Source organism: Giraffa tippelskirchi, chromosome 4, assembly GCF_054371585.1.
Source record: "Giraffa tippelskirchi isolate mGirTip1 chromosome 4, T2T-mGirTip1v1.2.pri, whole genome shotgun sequence".
NCBI classification, from domain to species: Eukaryota; Metazoa; Chordata; class Mammalia; order Artiodactyla; family Giraffidae; genus Giraffa; species Giraffa tippelskirchi.
In genome coordinates, this window is record NC_137278.1 from 189,438,868 (window position 1) to 189,461,240 (window position 22,373).

General features: G+C 39.4%; 1 long non-coding RNA gene across 1 annotated transcript in view; it reads left to right on the forward strand.

Moving 5' to 3' along the window:
* Positions 1-4,574, forward strand: part of LOC145545214 (uncharacterized) — a 35,601-nt gene extending 31,027 nt beyond the window's left edge. The window contains exon 3 of the long non-coding RNA XR_014081947.1: positions 130-4,574. This is a non-coding gene — a long non-coding RNA (uncharacterized LOC145545214). The remainder of the gene's footprint in view (positions 1-129) is intronic.
* The last annotated feature ends 17,799 nt before the right edge of the window (positions 4,575-22,373 follow it).

The window sequence follows — 22,373 nt, forward strand, 5'->3', positions numbered from 1 at the left end:
AGTAGCCCGGGCAAGAATTTGGTGTAAATTATTTCTCACATAACCACTGGTGCTTGTTTATAAGTAGAGCTTCTCTAATTTTTAACACACAACTTCTCCAAGCAATTTATTGCCCTTCTTTCTTTGCAGACTTTTTTATCCCTTTCTGCACCCCAGTAAGATATCAAGACTTTGCAATCATATGCTGCCTATGAATCCTGTCTCCTAGGACCAGTTTCCCCATTGACCCTACACATGTGCCAGCTGGAGAGTTACTCTCAGTGGATCTCAGAAATGAAGCTGCTTTGGAAATCCATGCCCTCAGAAATACCAGGAGGTTCAAGGCTTTCCTTCACCTTCTAGACAGTACCTAGAAAACAAAGCAAATGAAAAAAAGAAAAAGTCCATTGTTAACTTCAAGAGAAATGAAAAGTTACACAAGAAAAAATGTAGTTGTAGTATACCAAACATTCCGTGGACAACGGGTACATGGTTCTAGCAATCTAAACCTAGTGCTGATTTAACCAAATGTGTTGCAAGGATGAGAAATTGAAGTGCATAGGAGCAGGATATAAAGAAGAACTAAATCTTCATCTTCCAGGGTAGGAAGCCAGTATGTAAGTTGAAAAAAATCAAGAAATAGCCAATAAGCGTACTACAGAAACATGGATGTAAATTCTAGAAGCAGTATCCAAAATTGCTGATCAACACTTCTCCCTGAGAAGTAGCCCTCAGGGATAAGAAATGGGTCATGTGATTACTCCTTGCGTGTTTGTGTGTATGTGTACTTAGTATAAGCCTGTGAGGTTACAGAAATTTCCGAACCATATTCAGGTACCAAAATAAAAATTTTAAATTAATGTATAATATTACACATAGCAAGCTGAGAGAGTGTGTCTTTCTAATTTTTGTCTTTCTCAAGCCACTTCCATATACCAGAAATGCAGTGCTGAGAGTTTAATGGCTAAGAACACACCTACAAATATTTAACAGAGCCTATATCTTAATTCTAAACACAATAGAAACAGACTAATTACGCGGGTTCCCCTCCCTTATTTTTCTTTCTTGTGTAAGTGATTTTTCACTCTTAAGCAAAGAAAAGCTATGTGCAATTTTCCATTTCCATGAAGCAAAAAATAAGAACCATCTGAAAACCCTGTCTCCAAGCCTAAACATTTCAAGGAAGCTTTGCTTGCTTGGGCTTCCTAGTGTCTTGAATTTAAAAAAAAAAAAATGCAAGGAAAAGAGATCAAGATGGGTAAGTGGACACTCTATGGAGGAAGACATTTCTGAATTTGAGCCAATGGAAGGATTACAAAGTCCTATCTTGCAGATGGCAATGAAGCCTGCACATTTGGAAAGAGTTCTTCTCACATGCAAATCCAATTGACAAGCCTGCTGAGCCTGACGAGGACTTTACAGAAGCAAAAATGTTCCTTTTTTGGACCTCTCACCATGTTCCCATTTAAAAAAAAAAAATTAGTTTCCCTTTCTGGATGCAGTACATTGCTTTAGAACTTCTTTATTGACAGCTTTGCTCTGTTGAAAATGCCAGTGTAATTTGAACCATTATCTTTAGTTGCAGGTCAATTTCATGTCCCATCAGTTCATGTGATTCCCATTTAATGTGCAGAATTCTTGTGTTTTATTGAGCCCCTGTTCTTATCCTTTCAGATTTACTGATATGTGTATGGTATTTCAATGTCCTGCGTAATTAAAATGAAGATTGTGAGACCTGAAAATGGGAAGAAAAATAATGAAAGGATTGCAAAAGGAACCTAGGAAAAGTTAACCGAATCTGATTTTTAAATCTGAGTCTAAGGTTAAGGTGTCCATTCGTCATGTATTTCAAGGTACTTAAGAAATTGCTATAAGGGAATAGTGTTCATGAATTTTTTCTGTCTCATTGAATAAATGCCAGAAACAGCTGTAGCTTACCTCAACTATGGATTGGATACATAATTCCTTGTTGGTTTTATTTTATCCTGAAATAATCAAACAAGGAGCAAACTTCATATTAAGCCTGGCAGCATTCTCCTTCTGCCTCCAATGATGTGGTCTGTTGAGACCAGCTCTGGCTGTGTTTCCAGTGATTACATCTGCCTGGGATGTTGCTATTTCCCTGTATTGCACTGCCTCACAGCCAGCTGGTTCCCTTCATGCTCTCCCTGATGGCAGTTGGCAGGCTTAGCCCTCTTTGTGATCAGTAGCCCACACAGTTCATTTAAGAAGGGCTTTTTACCTCTCCTTGCTATTCTCTGGGGCTCTACATTCAGTTGGATATATCTCTCCCTTTCTCCCTTGCCTTTCACTCTTCTTTCCTCAGCTATTCGTAAGGCTGCCTCAACCAACTGCTTTGGCTTCTTGCATTTCTTTTTCTTCGGGGTGGTTTTGGTCACTGCCTCCTATATAATGTTATGACCTCCATCCATAGTTCTTCAGGCACTCAGTCGATCAAATTTAATCCCTTGAATCTATTTGTCACCTTCACTGTATAATCATAAGGAATTTGATTTAGGTCATACCTGAATGGCATGGTGATTTTCCCTACTTCCTTCTATTTAAGCCTGAACTTTGCAATAGGGATATAGAGCTTCTTCATTTTTGGCTGCAAAGAACATGATGAATCTGATTTCAGTATTGACCATCTAGTGATGTCCATGTGTAGAACCATCTCTTGTGTGGTTCGAAAGGGTTGTTTGCTATGAGCAGTGTGCTTTCTTGACAAAACTCTGTTAGCCTCTGCCCTGCTTCATTTTGTACTCCAAGGTCAAACTCGCCTGTTAATCTGGGTGTCTCTTCACTCCCTACTTTTGCATTCCAATCCCCTTTGGTGAAAAAGATATTTTTTTTGGTGTTACTTCTAGAAGGACTTGCAGATCTTCATAGAACCTGTCAACTTTAGCTTCTTCAGCATCAGTGGTTGGACCTTAGACCTGAATTACTGTGATGCTGAATGGTTTGCTTTGGAAGTGAATTGAGATTCTGCTGTTTTTGAGATTTCCCTGTATTTCAGATTCTTTGTTGACTATGAGGGCTACTCCATTTCTTCTAAGGGATTCTTGCCCACAGTAGTAGATATAATGGCCATCTGAATTAAATTCTTCCATTCCCATCCATTTTATTTCATGTATTCCTAAGATGTCAATGTCTTAACTAATATACTAAAAGTTCAAGTCATAAGAGGAAAATTAAATATATTCATTAGATTACATCAAAATTGAAACTGTTCTTCAATAAAGGACATCTTAGACAAAGTAATAAATAGACTGGAAAAAATATTTGTATTTTTTTATAACTGACAAGAATTCAATATTGAGCATATACAAGGAACTCCTGAAATAAGTAAGGAAAATATTGGACACCCAATGTAAATAACTTCTAATTTGGTCATTTTATTCTTAGACCAAAAATCTCAATCAAGATGTTGAGTGCACCAAAATATTAACAGGGTAGTTCTTGTAGTAGCAGAGGTGGACATAACCTCTGGAGTACCACCAGTAGAATGGCTAAGTAACAATATACCCATACAGTGGAACTATTATTGCAACAGTCAGAAGTCATGAACTAGAATTCCTAACATTGATGGTCATTGAGAACCTAATATTGCGGGGAAATGGTAAGAAAGATAATACAATTATAACTTTTATTTTACAGCATTAAGTCTACATGTATTAAACTGACAGAAAATCACACCTTATATTTTTCAAAAACTAAAGTATGTTGTGGAAGGTGGATTGGAAAGACTTACATGGCAGATACAAAGTGGGTACCTACTGAAGAGATAAGAAAATGGGGTTGAGCATAGTTGCTAGTAAAGGAAAATAATAAATATCACAAAATAAACATGACCATAATTAACCATAACTTGAGGAGTATGATCAATTTTCTTCTTTTCCCCAAAAGGAAGAGAAAAGCAGTATTTAATGTGTGACTAAGAAAAGAGACAGTAGTGATTGGGAATACAAGCTTGAAAATAAGAAACACTGACTTTGTCATTCACTGTTTCAAGATTAGAACATCCTGATGGACTCAGATGTCCTATTTACCGTGTACACAGGGCTGGTATTCAGCAAGTATGAAGCATTTTGGTAGATTATAGCTAGAGTCCTAACTGAGGACAGTACCAATTTGTTTGGGTTGAGGTATGTGTTTACCTATTATAGAGGCAACCCCACTGTGGAGATCAAAACAACAAATTATCAGAATTTGATAATATTAATTATTTAGAGCTTATAATTAATTCTTTTGTTCTGAGACCATACCTCTGGGTAGCATCATAATTAGTTTGCCTATAGGAAAATCTGTATGGATTAGAAAAAAGGGAACAATTGTACCAAACAGCTTTATTTCTTAGTGTAAATTAATAATGTTGATATTAGGGTTAAATTTTATAACACAGTATCTTGAACATACAAAGTTGAAAATGAGATCTTGGATCTTGATGAATTCATCAAGTCAGTTTGTTGCTTTTAATGTTTACTTCATCTAAAACATTAAAGCTTGTTTTGATTATTAAAAGTGTTTATTGACCCCATTTCAATATTTATGAGAAATCTGAATTTGAATGATTAAACATGGAATTTCCCAGTTAATTTCCAGTGTTGAGGAAATTTTCCAATAAAAAAGGAATTTTATCACCTGGGCCATTGTCTGAAATGATTCTAAATTGTTATAATAATCAGTTTCCTTATCTATGAACTTGCAAAACAAACCATGACTCCTGCTTGTATCTCCCAGAGTATCTCATAAAAACAAGGAATGATATTTGATCAACTGTCTTTTTTCTTCTAATGTCTTCTTGAAGTTGACATTTTTCTTCCACTGGAATGGGTGAATTTAACTCAGATGACCATTATATCTACCACTGTGGGCAAGAATCCCTTACAAGGAATGAGTAGCCATCATAGTCAACAAAAGAGTCGAAAATGCAATACTTGGATGCAATCTCAAAAATGACAAACGACCTCTGTTTCCAAGGCAAACCATTCAATATCACGGTAATCCAAGGCTATGCCTTGACCAGTAATGCTGAAGAAGCTGAAGTTGAACAGTTCTAGGAAGACCTACAAGACCTTCTAGAATTAACACCCAAAAAAGATGTCCTTTTCATTACAGAGGACCAGAATGCAAAAGTAGGAAGTCAAGAAACACTTGTAGTAACATGCAAATTTGGCCTTGGAGTACAGAAAGAAGCAGGGCAAAGACTAATAGAGTTTTGCCAAGAGAATGCACTGGGCTTAGCAAACACCCTCTTCCAACAACACAGGAGAAGACTCTACACATAGACATCACCAGATGGTCAACACGGAAATCAGACTGATGATATTCTTTGCAGCCAAAGATGGAGAAGCTCTATACAGTCAGCAAAAACAAGACTGGGAGCTGACTGTGGCTCAGATCACGAACTCCTTATTGCCAAATTCAGACTGAAATTGAAAAAAGTAGGGAAAATCACTAGACCATTCAGGTATGACCTGAATCAAATCCCTTACGATTATACAGTGGAAGCGACAAATAGATTCAAGGGATTAGATCTGGTAGAGTGCCTGATGAACTACGGACGGAAGTTCGTGACATTGTACAGGAGGCAGGGATAAAAAGCATCCCCAACAAAAAGAAATGCAAAAAGGCAAAATGGTTGTCTGAGGAGGCCTTACAAATAGCTGAGAAAAGAAGAGAAGTAAAAGGCAAAGGAGAAAAGGAAAGATATACCCATTTGAATGCAGAGTTCCAAAGAATAGCAAGGAGAGATAAGAAACCCTTCCTCAGTGATCAATGCAAAGAAATAGGGGGAAACAATAGAATGGGAAAGACTAGAAATCTCTTCATGAAAATTAGAGATACCAAGGGAACATTTCATGCAAAGATGGGCACAATAAAGGACAGAAATGGTATGGACTTAAGAGAAGCAGAAGATATTAAGAAGAGGTGGCAAGAATACACAGAAGAACTATACAAAAAAGATCTTCATGACCCAGATAATCATGATGGTGTGATCACTCACTTAGAGCCAAACATCCTGGAATGCGAAGTCAAGTGGGCCTTAGGAAGCATTATTATGAACAAAGCTAGTGGAAGTGATGTAATTCCAGTTGAACTATTTCAAATCCTAAAAGATGATGCTGTGAAAGTGCTGCACTCAGTATGCCAGTAAATTTGGAAATCTCAGCAGTGGCCACAGAACTGGAAAAGGTCAGTTTTCATTCCAATCTCAAAGAAAGACAATGCCAAAGAATGTTCAAACTACCGCATGATTGCAATCATCTCACACACTAGCAAAGTAATGCTCAAAATTCTCCAAGCCAGGCTTCACTAGTACATGAACCGTGAACTTCCAGATGTTCATCTGGTTTTAGAAAAGGCAGAAGAACTAGAGATCAAATTGCCAACAACCGTTGGATCATCAAAAAAGAGAGTTCCAGAAAAAATCTACTTCTTTTTTCTTGACTATGCCAAAGTCTTTGACTGTGTGGATCACAAAAAACTGTGGAACATTCTTCAAGAGATGGGAATACCAGACCACCTGACCTGCCTCTTGAGAAATCTGTATGCACGTCAAGAAGCAACAGTTAGAACTATACATGGAACAACAGACTGGTTCCAAATCGGGAAAGGAGTACGTCAAGGCTGTATATCGTCACCCTGCTTATTTAATTTATGCAGAGTAGGTCATGAGAAATTCTGGGCTGGATGAAACACAAGCTGGAATCAAGATTGCCGGGAGAAATATCAATAACCTCAGATATGCAGACGATACCACCCTTATGGCAGAAAGTGAAGAACTAAAGAGCCTCTAGACGAAAGTGAAAGATAAGAGTGAAAAATTTGGCTTAAAACTCAACATTCTGAAAATTAAGATAACAGCATCTGGTCCAATCACTTCATGGCAAATGGATGGGGAAGCAATGGAAACAGTGACAGACTTTATTTTTTTGGGCTCCAAAATCACTGCAGATAGTGACTGCAGCCATGAAATTAATAGACACTTGCTCCTTGGAGGAAAAGTTTTGACCATGCTAGATAGCATATTAACAAGCAGAGACATTACTTTGCCAACAAAGGTCTATCAAGTCAAAGCTATGGTTTTTCCAGTAGTCATGTATGGATGTGAGAGTTGGACTCTAAAAAAAGCTGAGTGCCAAAAAATTGATGCTGTTGAACTGTGGTGTTAGAGAAGACTCTTGACAGTCCCTTGGACAGCAAGGAGATCCAACCAGTCCATCCTAAAGGAAATCAGTCCTGAATATTCACTGGAAGGACTGATGTTGAAGCTGAAACTCCAATACTTTGGCCACCTGATGTGAAAAACTGACTCATTTAAAAAGACCCTGATGCTGGGAATGATTGAAGGTGGGAGGAGAAAGGGACGACAGAGGATGAATCGGTTGGATGGCATCACCGATTCAATGGACATGAGTTTGAGTAAACTCCGGGAGTTGGTGATGGACAGGGAGATCTGGCTTGCTTCAGTACATGGGGCCATAAAGAGTCGGACACAACTGAGTGACTGAACTGAACTGAACTGAAGCTGACATTTTCATTACACATTCAAGCATTTATATTTTAATCCTTTCAGAAATAATTTATGATTCCTTAGTATTTGAAATACTCAGAACTTAAGGGATCTCTGAATTAAAATCATGTTTCTCTTTTCCTAGAAAGAACCTCCTTGACAGTGTGTGACCTGCCCTTTTAAAGAGAAGAAGACCCAAAGGAGAGTCTTCTTGCTGCTTAAGGAGTGGTACTGCTGTTTCAATCCATGGCATCTGTGTCCCCTGAGAACACCTGAGCTCCACTCCCTCCACCCGCCCAGGTCCATAAATTGGAATCTCCATTTTAACAAGAGCCCTGGGTGAATTATGTGCACTTTAAAGTTTAAAAAGCCCTAGTTTTCGCAAATCTGGCCAATCATCAAAATCACCGAGAAGAGCTTTTGAAAATTTTGAGTCATGTATCTTGCCCATGGAAATTCTGATTCACTTAGTTTAGGATGGATCTAAATCCCAGCTTTTATAACTTCTAAAGCTTGGTCAAATTTCGGAACCAATGCATAAAATGTTTTCATCAGTAATGCTCAGAGATTAATCCCATCTAGTGGAAACAGCTATTTAGTTGCACTAGGAAACAACTCTCTTCTAACATGAGACATGGAGGCAACTTTGGAGAACCAATCTGGGTACCTTTCAGAAGTAAGCACTCTGCTCTGTAGAACAGAAAATTGTAGCTAAGAGATACAAAGTGATTTTTTTCTAAATTACATTGTTAGTAATTCTAGGATCAGGGATTGAACATAAACATACTGCTTCAAAATACAGCAATTTCCCCACTATGCCAGAGCTGTCCTTTCCTTCTTTGTTTTTTGCAATCATGAAAATTCCCTTATTGCTCCTTGCAGGATGGGGAGGAACGTGAGAAAACTATACTTCCATAAAAAGTCCTATGTTCCCTTCTCTCTGGAAGCAGGTAAATTGGGCCAACTAAAATCCCAGTTACATCTTTTTTTCCTATCAAAGCTATAAGGTATACAATATATTAAGTTCCAAACTAAATTTGAATATTATTTCAGAATTCATGAGGAAATAAAATCCCATAACCTTGCTACCCTACCACAACTTTTATATTGGTATTGTCACTTCCAGGTTTTGTGTTACATATATTACATATATTTATATAGTGACAGTTACTATAGCTTTAGCTCCATAAAATCCTCAAAAATCTCCCTTCCAAAAACATTGATTGTGGTAACAGAAATATCATTGGATTTACACTGGTACAGAAGGACAGCATCAGAGGGCAAAAGAGTCTTTTAACAAAACTTGTATGGGATCTGTATGGGGAAATAAGAAAATTCTGAGGAAAATAATCAAAGAAGACTTTAATACTTGGAGAGAACATGCCATATTCATGAATTGGAAAATTCCATGTAATAAATGTCTATTTTCCCTAAATTTATGTATATGTTTATCAAAATTCCTATCAAAATCTCTGAAACTTTTATGCAAAAATAGATAAACTTACTTTAAAATTTATACAGTAGGGAAGAGACTCTAGACTTTTATTTTTCAAAATAATTTTGGAAATTAAAAATAAAGTGGGAGGAATCAGTCTTCCCAATATTCAGGCTTAGTATATAGCTGAAATAATTAAAAGAGTATAGTACTGATACAGGAAAAGATCAATGAAATGTTAATTAAAATTTTTAGAAAGTGGTCTTCTGATACAAAGTGAGGACTTCCCTGGTGGCTCAGATGGTAAAGAATCTGCCTGCAATGCAGGAGACCCAGGTTCTATCCCTGGGTTGGGAAGATCCCCTGAAGAAGGCAATGACAAGCCACTCCAGTATTCTTGCCTAGAGAATTCCATGGACAAAGGAGCCTGGAGGGCTACATTCCAAGGGTTCACAGAGTCAACACAACTGAGTGCCTAACACACACACACACATTTCTGATACTACCTCTGATGCTGAGAAAAATCAATTATGATACCATATTTCTCTGAATGAGAATATTCTATGTCTCCTCTTCCACTTTTGAACTCTGTTGGAGATACTATGATGTGGATCCTATAAGTCCCCACTCACACCCTCTTTTGATGTTATCACTGGAGTAAAAACCAGCCAATTTTCAACTTTCTGAGGACTTTCTCTGCAGGTTAGAGCTTGCATAAATCTGGCTAGAAGTGCTGAGGAATCAATGTTTCCACCTCACACCCACCTCTGTGACATTTCTGAACCCTCACGCTTTGGAGGAGCAAACTATGAGGTGTATTTTCAACATATTGAGAGAATTACACTCCTGTTACAAACAGTGGTAACTGAATTGATTTGCACCCTTTATTAACTTATTTCCCTCCCTTTTCTTGATTTCCCACTATCCATCTGGTTTTTCCTGGAATCACCACCTCTCAATCAAATTTCTTGCATTAACATCCTTGCATTGGGATCTGTTCATTACAAGCCCAAAATAAGACACATTCACTCCACAAATCTAAGAGTGAATTTTGGTGGGCTTTACATGATCTTTTCTTCCACTGCATGTTTCTGCACTTCATATACACTTGCCTGGACCTTGCAAGTAGAATGTGTGAGGTCCAGTGTTTCCTTCTATTTGATTTGACCTAATGAGCGATGAGTACAGAACCATCCCTGTTTCTAGTACATATCCCACCCCTTATTAGCTCCCTGAACTCAGCCCAGATAATACCTCACTGGCTCTGACTTTTTTTTTTCTTGAATAAATAGAAATACTAGTACCTGCCTTATTGCCATCACAAATTTGTCATGAGGATAAAATGTGAACATGATTGGGAAAGAATAAAGCATGATGAAATGTGAAGATAGGATCCATACCTTTGTTTTTCCAGGGAAAATTCTCTCTGAAAGCTTACTGCCCTGGTGTGACTGGCTGCAGAGAGGGGAGAGGCTATGAGTCACCCATTTAATCTTTCCCTTCAAGGCTTTTTCTGCATTCCACTTAGTGCCAAATGGCTTTTGTAAGCAGTGTGAGTCTGGTTGTGTTCTGTCTTGTTGGAAATTTCAAGATATCTAATTCCCTTTTCAGAAACCCTGCTCCAATGTTGTTTCATGTTCAGCCTAAGCCAGCAAAGGAGCTTCCGTTCTGCAAAAAGCAATCACACACTCCCTTTGTTGTTTTGTGTGAATCTCTAACAAAGGATCTGAGTTTTATGAATTTTCCCTTCCCCACATTCATAACAGAGATATACAATTTTCTCTCTCTTTTAAATTCAAAAGGAAGATGTTGCCCAAGGCTGAGAATACTTATCAGATATTCATTTTTCATGTCGTCTTCCTCCAGCTGTGACTTAATATAGAGATAATGAAGCTACAGCTCTCATAGAATCTGGGTTTTAAAAAAACTATGACAAAGGTCTTTCTCACATGTCTTGGCTGAAGTGGTACAGATCTCTTGAAATGAGGGAGAGCTTTTGGAGTAAAGAAATGAGAAATGTTTGGTGTGTCAGGTCCTAAGAAGTTAGATCTCCAAACCTTCTCTCACTTCCAAATTCTCTTTTTCTACATTCTCTTAGAGGCAGTAGTAACTATAATGCCAAAGAGGTTTTCATATTACACTTTTGTTTAATAGCTGAGTGACCTTCAGCAAGAGATTTCAGCTTTGTGAGTCTTCATCTGGAAAATGGGCCTAATGATGACATCTACTTCATGAGTAAAAATGCTTAGTTCCTGGCACAGGATAAGTTTTTCAACAAATGCTCACTGCTGCTATCATTACCATCATCATCAGGAGAATTAAGATTTTTTTTTTTTACATTACTATTATTTTTTATCTTTTGGTCTCACTGTACAGCATGTGGGATCTTAGTTCCCTAACTAGGGGTTGAACCCACACTCCTTGCACTAGCAGCATGGACCATCAGAGAAATCCCAAGTTTACTTTTTCAAATGCAGTAGTATGGTCATTAAGATTCTCTCCTTGGAAGATGTATAGCTATTAACTAGATACTTTTTCCTTGCTTTAAATGACAAATTATTCATTTGCTCCCAATGGTATGGCAGTGCCGGCTCGTTTGAGAATCTATTCCACTTCACAGAAAGACAAAATTTTCACGAGCGTCCCAAGAATCACCAGTTCTTCCCCCATAATGTTCGGCACTATAACAAGACCAAGGAATAAGTGTCTGCCTGTGTTTCCCTGATACCGTCTTTAGTTTCTTAACATTCCTGTGTTCAGTATTATCAGGGAACCAGTTTTAATAAAGCAGAGATAAATGGTAAACAAACTGATTATTTGTCTGTTTTCAGGAATTAGGGTATACTTTTAAAATATGTAATAGACCTTTTTTTTTTTTTAGTAATTTTAGGTTTATGGGGAAAGTGATCAGCAACAAGAGCGTTATCAGTAAAATCAATAAAATAATAAAAACATAGCCATGAGTCACTTATAAATAGGACTCCATCTGGCTAAGAAAAGTGCATCTCTTTTATAAAAGAGTCTCAAACTAAAGAGTTCAATCCTGCTTGAGAGTTGGATGCAAAGGTAACAAGAGACAATGCTTTAAGAAGAGGGCAAAGAGAGATCTCAAAAGACATTGACAAGGGTGAAGATTTTATCCTAGAGGTAATGGGAAACTATTAAAGAATTTTCTTCAGAGAAAACAACATAATCAGATTTTGTGTGGCAAGGTCAGCCTGATAGCAACGTGTCAGATGGGTTAAGGAAAGTCAAGCCAAGGTGGGTGAAAACCAGTGTGTCTATTGAAATAATTCAATTGCGATCATTCAAATGAGAACTCTAGCAGTGACAGCAGGATGAAAGAGAGGATGAATCATATTTAAGCATTATAAAAAAGATGACATTAACAGACTATTTTGGGTTCTTCTTGATGAGGACGACCCAGAGGAAGAAATATAGAACGACTCCCAAGCTCTGGCTTGGGCAATCGAATTACTGATGCTGTGCTTTCCTGATATTTAAAAGCACGTAGGAAGAAAAGAGTATCAGAAAAGATAATAAGTTGAGTTTTAAATCTGTTGAGTTTGGGACATTCAGGTAGAGCTCTCTGATAGTATGTATATAAGATGTAGCATTCTGGAGCCCAGATAAAGATGTTTAAGCTGGAGGTAAGATTTGAGGGTCATTAGCTAATTGATGGCTCAGATGGTAAAGAATCTGTCCACAATGTGGGAGACTCAGGTTCGATCCTTGGGTTGGGAAGACCTCCCTGGAGAAGGGAATGGCCACCCACTCCAGTATTCTTCCTTGGAGAAGTCCTTAGACAGAGGAGCCTGGCAGGCTACAGTCCATGGGATCACAGAGAGTCAGACACAACTGAGCAACTAACACTTTCACTTTCACTTCAGCAAACTGATGACTTTTCCTACAGTGTATGTACTTGGAAGAAGAGGGGGGAGGGTCTAGGATGAAACTCTAGAGAATACCAATATTTATGGAGTAGCTAGAAGAAGCTGCTGAAGTTAAAAAAGAATCAGGTGAAGGTGAAGTCAAGGAAGCCAATAGAGAAGAAAGTTTCAAGAAGGAAATAATCAGGCTCTGTAAAAGTGAAAGTGCCGACTCTCTGCAACCCCATGGACTATAGCCTGCCAGGCTTCCCTGTCCATGGGATTCTCCAAGCAAGAATACTGGATGGGTACCCATTCCCTTCTCCAGTGGATCTTACGAACCCAGGGATCAAACTCAAGACTCCTGCATTGTAGAAAGATTCTTTACCATCTGAGCCACTAGGGAAGCCTTGTAAATCAGCTTCTAATGTAACTAGTCACTAGAAGGTCATTGACAACCTCAGCAGGAGGAAATTTGCAGTAGACTGAAGTATGAAAATGCAAACCAGTCTTATTCATCACTGAATCCCTATCACCTGGCACAATGATTGGCCTCCTCTTTTTTCAGTAAATATTTTTTGGAAGACTACATGATACATCTTTTTCTAAGTCACTTAACCAACATTCAAATGACCATTGTAACCATTTCCAAGTGTTTGGTTCCTTGATGGTAAGTGTTTTCACTTTGTTGTACCACAGATATATAAAACTTTTTCATCTTGCAAATTGGAAATTCTACAGCAATTAAACAACTCTCTATTTCTCCCTCCCCCAGCCACCAGCAGCCATCATTATTATACTCTCTGTTTCTATGAGTTTGGCTGCTTCAAATACTTCATATAATTGGACTCATCCAGTGTTTTTCATTTTGTAATGGGCTCATTGTCCTCCAGGGCTTCCCTGGTGGCTCAGTTGGTAAAGAATCTGCCTACAAAGCAGGAGACCTGAGTACAATCCCTGGTTCAGGAAGATCCCCTGGAGAAGGAAATAGCAACCCACTCTAGTAGTTTTACCTGGGAAAACCCATGGAGAGGGGAGCCTGGGAGGCTACAGTCCAAGTGGTCGCAAGAGTCGGACACCACTTAGCGACTAAACCACCACCACACTGTTGTCCTCCAGCATCATCCATGTTGTACTATATACCATGGACCTGCTTTTTAAACATGGCTTCAGTGTTTCTCTCCCAAAAGTTCTAAGAAGCCAATACCATGTATAAATCATGCAATTTCAAGTTAAGTGGGAAACATAAGGGTTTGTCTATCTGCTTTGTGTGTTTCTTTAACACGGAAAGAAATCATTCTTCTTATCAGAAATCATTCAGTGATAGGGAACCCACAAACTTTGAGGGTGCCTACCCCATTTTTTAATAAACCTCACCATTGAAATTTAACACTACTCTCTATACTGTCCTGGAGATGCTTGTCTTGAAATCCCAGAATTTGACAGAAATAAAGCAGCTATCCAATACCAGTTTAAAGCAAGGATTTTCCTCAAAATCTTATAACATCTTTCAAGTCACCTTTGCCTTTTTGGCAACTAGCCATTCTATTCTTTATATCATTAAACTGGGGGTTACTGGTTAATTATACACCAGGAGATGACTGCAATAACAATGTTTTGCAAATAGGTTAAGCTTTCTGGTTTGGGGAAGTGGAATGTGAAACAGGTATAAAAGGGGAAAGTGAGAATTTATCTACAAAAACCAGACAGAAACAAAAAGCAGTCTGCTGTCTCAGCAGTTAATGGCTACCTCCTACACTACCAGATTTTACTATAATTAAGCTCTCAGTATCTAATTTAGCACAACTGCAACTTCCAACAGTATTTCAGAGGCAGAAACCCAGAAACATTTTCCACACAGTTTTTATTTGTAGTTTGTGCTGTTGCTGCTGCTGCTTAGTTGCTCAGTCAGGTTCAACTCTCTGTGGCCCCATGAAATACAGCCCACCAGGCTCCTCTGTCCGTAGGATTCTCCTGGCAAGAATACAGGAGTGGGTTGCCATTTCCTCCTCCAGGTGCTCTTCCCAACCCAGGGATCAAACCTGCGTCTCTTGCGGATGGCAGGCAGATTCTGTAACACTGGAGGCACCTGGGAAACCCCATTTGTAGTTTGGGCAACAGAAAATTGAAAATGAGAAAAGGTGATGTCCAACTTCCTATGTAAATAGAAAGTGAGGACGATCCAGTTCTTGTGCTTCCTACACTTCTCAATTCTACCACACATATGTTCCAGAAAGAACTGGGTTAATCTTAGCTAACATGGTTCTTCCTTTTGGCCAGGTACAATAGTCTAGATTCCCGAGGGCAAACATGATTTAGTTATTTTTACTGCAGTTAAACAAATAAGCACTGAATCTTTCTTTTAAACTCGAGTGGATTCTCCACATAATCTTTTAGGAAGTTCCAAAAGGTTTTGATGTCTTAAGTTTTCAACCTGGTGTTTTCACTTGCTTCCCTGTTGTTCCCTGTTGTCCACTAGCCAATCCTCATCTTAAAAAAAAAAATTGTTTTAAGAAATATTATCAGCTCTCCATATAAAATATGAGAAAAAAATCCATGATTACTCTGGATACAGTTCAGTCTGTTCAGTTTAGTCGCTCAGCCATGTCTGACTGCAACCCCATGAACTGCAAAACGCCAGGCTTCCCTGTCCATCACCAACTCCCAGAGCTTGCTCAAACTCATGTCTATCGTGTCGGTGATACCATCCAACCATCTCATCCTCTGTCATCCCCTTCTCCTCCTGCTTTCAATCTTTCCCAGCATCAGAGTCTTTTCCAACGAGTCAGTTCTTCGCATCAGGTGGCCAAAGTATTGGAGCTTCAGCATCAGTCCTTCCAAAGAATATTCAGGACTGATTTCTTTTAGGGTGGACTGCTTGGATCTCCTTGCAGTCCAAGGGACTCTCAAGAGTCTTCTCCAATGCCACAGTTCAAAAGCATCAATTCTTCTGCACTCAGCTTTCTTTATAGTCCAACTCTCACATCCATACTTGACTACTGCAAAAACCATAGCATTGACTAGATGGACCCTTGTTGGTAAAGTAATGTCTCTGCTTTTTAATATGCTGTCTAGTTTGGTCATAGCTTTTCTTCCAAGGAGCAAGTGTCTTTTGATTTCATGGCTGCAGTCATCGTCTGCAGTGATTTTGGAGCCCAAGAAAATAAAGTCTGTCACTATTTCCATTGTTTCTCCATCTATTTGCCATGAAGTGATAGGACCAGATGCCATGACCTTCGATTTTTGAATGTTGAGCTTTAAGCCAGCGTGTTCATTTTGCTCTTTTCACTTTCATCAAGAGGCTCTTTAGTTTCACTGTGTATAGTGTCATCTGTGTACCTGAGGCTATTGATATTTCTCCCAGCAATCTTGATTTCAGCTTTTGCTTCATCCAGCCCAGCATTTCACATGATGTACTCTGCATATAAGTTAAATAAGCAAGGTGACAATATACATCCTTGACGTACTGCTTTCCCGATTTGGAACCAGTCTGTTGTTTCATGTCCAGTTCTAACTGTTGCTTCCTGACCTGCATACAGATTTCTCAGGAGGCAGGTAAGGTGGTCTGGTATTCCCATCTCTTGAAGAATTTTCCAGTTTTTTGTGATCCACACAGTCAAAGGCTTTGGCGTAATCAATAAAGAAGGAACAGATGTTTTTCTGGAAATCTCTTGCTTTTTTGATAATCCAATGGATGTTGGCAATTTGATCTCTGGTGCCCTTGCCTGTTCTAAATCCAGCTTGAACATCTGGAAGTTCACGATTCATGTACTGTTGAAGCCTGGCTTGGAGATTTTTGAGCTTTACTTTGCTAACATGTGAGTGAGAGCAATCATGCGGTGGTTTGAGCATTCTTTGGCATTGCCTTTCTTTGAGATTGGAATGAAAACTGACCTTTTCCAGTCCTGTGGCCACTACTGAGTTTTCCAAATTTGCTGGCATACTGAGTGCAGCACTTTCACAGCATCATCTTTCAGGATTTGAAATAGCTCAACTGAAATTTCATCACCTCCACTAGCTTTGTTCATAATGATGCTTCCTAAAGCCCACTTGACTTCGCATTCCAGGACGTCTGGCTCTAGATGAGTGATCACACCATCGTGATTATCTGGGTCATAAATATCTTTTTTGTATAGTTCTTCTGTGTATTCTTGCCACCTCTTCTTAATATCTTCTGCTTCTCTCTTGTCTATTTTGTGATGAGAAAATAGTGTTTCACGGCGTCGTTTATTGACCCTACTAAGCAGGGCAGGGAAGGAGACATTTATTACACTACTGTTTCTCATGGGAAAGAACATGTGGTTTCATGGTGCATGGTTGCAAAACGTTTCCCAGGTTTCAATGGTCCTGGTAGATAAAAGAAAATTAGCAAGGTCGGAAGAGAGAAAAGATTTATCGTGAAATAGAAATGATAACTGTATACAGTTACCTAATTTTTTTTTAAGTTTTTGCCAGGCAAGTATCTTCTTTCTACTACAGAACACAAGCAGTATGAACAGTATCGTGGGCTTATTACTTGTATTTACTAAGGTTTTCCCTTTGAGAAGACGCGTAAGCATGTATTGAGACTAACAGAAATTCCTTTATATGGGAGATATTAACAGTTAAATTTTACTATGCTATATACTCAGATATATACACTCTTCTTTAAATTAAAAAAAAAAAAAATTGCGGCCATACCACACACCATGCAGGATCTCAGCTCCCTGACCAGCGATCAAACCTGCAACCCCTGCAGTAATAAAGCAGATTCTTAACCACTGGATTGCCAGGGATGTCCCAGATATACACACTCTTAAATGCTGTTTATAACTGTTCCAGATGCCCAAGAATCCAGGGCTAGGTTATGAAGTATGACCTGGGTTTTCACCAAACTACATGATTGTGCTCTAGGATGAATCTGACTCACTCCAGCCCCATGCCCTCTACAGATCTGAGAAACATTTTCTCAGCCTTCTGACTTATATGTGAGGCACAGCTGTACAAAAACAGTGATTCTTGACAATTTCATAGAGAACACAGTTAAAAAACATGTTCTCATGTGTTACCTTAACACAACAATCTGAGATAACCAGGTCTGGAAACACTGCTACAATTTATAGATCAGGAAACCAAGGATAAACCCATGGTCTAAAGACCAAGAGGTGAGCACAGTGGAGACCAGATCCTTGGTTTCCTGACTATTCACTGTGGTTTTCCTTCTGGAAAGAACCCCCTTGCCAATGCAGGAGATGTAAGAGATGTGGTTTCAATCCTCTGTCGGGAAGATCCTCAGGAGGAGGGCATGGCTACCCATTCCAATATCTTGCCTGGAGAATCCCATGGACAGAGGCGCCTGGTGGGCTAAGGTCCATAGGGTCACAAAGAGTTGGACACGACTGAAGTGACTTAGCATGGAAGCACACATGTGTAAGTCATAGAGTGAAAGCAACATTGTTCTTAATATTTCTTTTTCTATTCAGTTGTCTTTGTGCCCTTACTTCTATCTTCCCCTCATCAGTCTTCTGATAGTGGTTCTGGAAGTTACCTCTGCCCCATAAGAGCCAGTGTGTATTTATCCTTTGTAGCCACTTCCTGAGGCTTCCTGAGGTGATGATTTCCCTGAGCTCCAGAAACCTCTCATTTTTCTCAGTGCCCTGCTAGACTGCTTTGACTGATTCATAAATAACTAATGGGAGACAGTGGTTTGGTGCAGTGCTTCTCAATGGTGATTGAGAAGGTGATTTTATCCCCCAAAGTGTCCTTTGGCAATGTCTAGGGACATTTTGTGCTACCAGGGTCTACTGGGTAGAGGGCAACTATTGTTGTTATTCATTTGCTAAGTCATGTCTTACTCTCTGGGACCCTATGGACTGCAGCACACCAGTTTCCTCTGCACTCCACTATCTGGAGTTTGCTCCAATTCATGTCTGTTGAGTCAATGATATGAACTAACCATCTCATCCTCTGCTGGCCCCTCTTCTTTCACCTTCAACCTTTCCCAGCATCAAGATTACTTAGCCCCAAACATCAATAGCATCCCAAATGTAAAGATTGAAAAACCTTGACTTAGAGCTTTAATCTACCCTGAAATATTTATTACAACCATTTCCCCCAAAGAATGACCAACATCAGGACTTTCTGTCACCATGGAAATTGGAGAAAGTAATAGGATTCAATGGAGTGGGGAGTGGAGAGTGGCAAGAGTGGGTGGTGTTTTCAGTGAGGTCACTGAAGTAATAGCCTAGTTGGACTGTGTGACCTGGTCATTCTTGACACCATAAAATCACATTAGCTTTGCAAGACTGCTTCCTGGTGACATAGCAGACTTGCCAAGTGAGGAAAACAGAGACGTGAATGTGACCATGAGGTTCTCCATCTCAGACACACTCAAGGTTTGTTGTGTGAGCTCCACAGTGGATCTCCTGCTTTGGGTGGGTTCTGGGTAAAATGAGTCCCAGGCAACTACAGGAAACGCTTATGCCTTCAGAATTAAAAGAAAAAAAGTATATTTTTTTACAAAAAAATAGTATCCCACGGTGAGAATCACAGTGCAGATGTGAGAACCTGAATGTGAAATCCGTGGTCTGCCTTTGCTCAATCTATCAGAGCTGGAGGCCTTCTAATTCCATTCCATCTAGAGAATGAAATATTTATAAAAATTCATTCTGAGACCTGTGTCATGTAAATTTCTAACCAGCAGAGCAAAATTCCATTTCATCTCGAGGACAAAACAACAATTTGCTCTGAGTTACAAGCTTCCTTTCTTTCCTCTCTGGCATTGTCAATTCTGTTCTTAGTTCCTCCTGTCTACCCCTCACGTGGGACCAGCTCAAAGGACAAAGATGTCCTTTTACACCATTGTCCCTCCATTTTTACATTCATGACATGTATCACAGTATTTTAAATGCATCATCACTGCTAGTAGAAATTTGCTGTATGAAGCAGGGAGCTCAAATCAGGTGCTCTGGGACAACCTAGAGGGGTGGGAGGTGGGAGGTTCAAGAGGGAGGGGACATACACATACCTATGGCTAATTCATGTTGATGTATGATGGAAACCAACACAATGTTGTGAGCAATGATCTTCCAGTTAAAAATAAATAAATTTAAATAAATAAATAATAAATGTGCTATCATTACTTAAGTCTAATGTTTTTTTCAAAAAACATTTTTTGTTCAAAAAACGAATGTTCGAAAAACATTCAAAAACATTTTCCTTAAACCTCTGTCTTTCCCATTCCAGTTCCCCCAATCCAATGTAATTTCTCCCTTCCCACGTAGCTTAAATCCAGGGACCAATCTTTGTTATCTGCCCTCTGGACCTTTGTTTCACATTTGACACTTTTCCACGCTCTCTACTTGACATTTTTCCAGTTTCAACTGCAGAGGCATTTAGTTTTTAATCGTCCCTCTCTTACTGCAGCTTTCTATTACCAGAACATGACATGTGCACACATCAGTTCTTTTCCCTTTGTACATTAGGATTGAAACTGTATGGGTATGTAAGTTCTACTTGTCACTGCTCATGGAAAACAGCATTTATTTTGAGCTTTCATCTCATCTGACTACAACCCACCTGTCACAGTCTGATTCATCTACTGAGATAAGGGGGCTTGAGCTCTCCTAACATTTTTCTTTTCCACGATCAGTTTTGAGCAAAATTAACAAAATTAGCAAAATTAACACCTGTGGGGTGTGTGTGTGACTGTATGTACGTGTGAGAGGGAGAGAAAAGGAGACCATCATAAAAAAGAGAAAAAGGATATTATTTTCAGATGTTTAAAGGTCATAGAATGGGGCTTCCCTGGTGACTCAAACTGTAAAGAATCTGCCTGCAATGCAGGAGACCCAGGTTGGACCCCTGGGTTGGGAAGATCCCCTGGGGAAGGGAAAAGCAACCCACTCCAGTATTCTTGCCTGGAGAATTCCATGGACAGAGGAGCCTGGTGGGTTACAGTCCATGGGGTCACAAAGAGTTGGACACAACTGATCAACTAACACTTTCACTTTCACACAAAGGTCACAGAAATTATTTCTCTTAAATAAGTTTCTACCTGTGTCCCTGGCTGCTGTAGTACATCCAACATAACACAATGACCCTTTGCTCTTCCATGTCAATGTTCCAAGCTTAAGGATCATGCCAAGAAGAGGAATTTAGGACCGCATTAATTTCCATTCACTATTGGAGTCTATCCCAATGCTTGACTGTTTTTTATCCTTTGGCAAAGACAAGTTTTTGCTTTGTTTAGAAAGTTCTTTGCTGTTGGCAGTAGCACATATTTAAAAAAAAGACAGAATGAAGGAAGTGGAGAGAACTGTGTGACAACATTTTTCTTGATTTTTTCCCCTCAAAATGGAAGGATAGGGGTCATTTAGGACAAGAAAAATAAGGTGTCCTCTGACCTTTGCAAAGTAAACCTTGAATCTCTTTTTATTGCTGTTGTTCAGTAGCTCATCTGTGTCTGAGTCTTTGCAACCCCAAGGTCTGCAGCACGCCAGGCTTCCCTGTCCTTCACCATTTCCTGGAACTTGCTCAAACTCAGGTCCATTGAGTTGCTGATGCCATCCAACCATCTCATCCTCTGTCATCCCCTTCTCCTCCTGCCTTCAATCTTTTGCAGCATCAGGGCCTGTTTTACCATACCACAAAACCTAACTTCTCTAACAAGTCAGTGCCAGGTCAGTATTATCACCAGTTTGTTTTTGTTCTGAAAGTCTAATTTTAAAATAGTCAATTAAGAACTTCTTGTGAAAGTATACATTTTACCTTTATAAAAAAAAAAATGCTGTATAGAAGGTTAAACGGATCCACCCAGTGGAAGCATACACAAGGGCTTTACAGCTTTCAATGTGCTGCTCCCTAGTGAGCACTTTATAGAAAGACATCTCTGCCTGAATGCTTTATTCCAGGAGCCAGAGGAAGAGTCACAGACTGTTGGGCCAGACTGGTGCTAATGGTAGTGCTGATACGGGGAGCAGATCAGGAGAGGCAGGAAAGCCACCAAAGAGCTTGAGACAGAAATACAGAGACCAAAACTGGTGTGGAATGACTACTGAAGTTTCTCTAATGCATTAAAAAAAAACTGTGTGGACTAAGCCAGCCAGGTTTAAGCAAGTTTCAGTGATCAGCCAGCACTCTATTTTGGAAACCAGGGACTAACGGGAGGGGTTGAGAGGCAGTGAGCAAGAAGCTGATCTATCAGGTGATGGTAAAAAACCAAACTGACCAATCTGAAATTCACATGTAGTCAGAATCCTGAAAGATGCTATCTGAAAGAAATGGCCAGCTCTTCAGAAATTCTCCAACTTCCACGCATTACCTTCTTGGCACAGCAAAATTATTGTGGGCAAGGGAGGGTTATAGAGTGGAATTTTTGCTACATTGTGAAGAGCGGGTCTGGGCCTGGGAGTTCGCAGGTCCAACACAGCTACTCTGCCGGAGGTGAGACATAGGTGAGCTGAACACAGCTTACAAAGGATGAGGAGTTTGGAGGTCTGACCACGCCAATAAATACTGAATCTTTTGTTTCAGCATTCTAAGATAGCTTACTCTTCCCTTCTTGGGTATGGAATATAGGATTAACTTCCTCAAA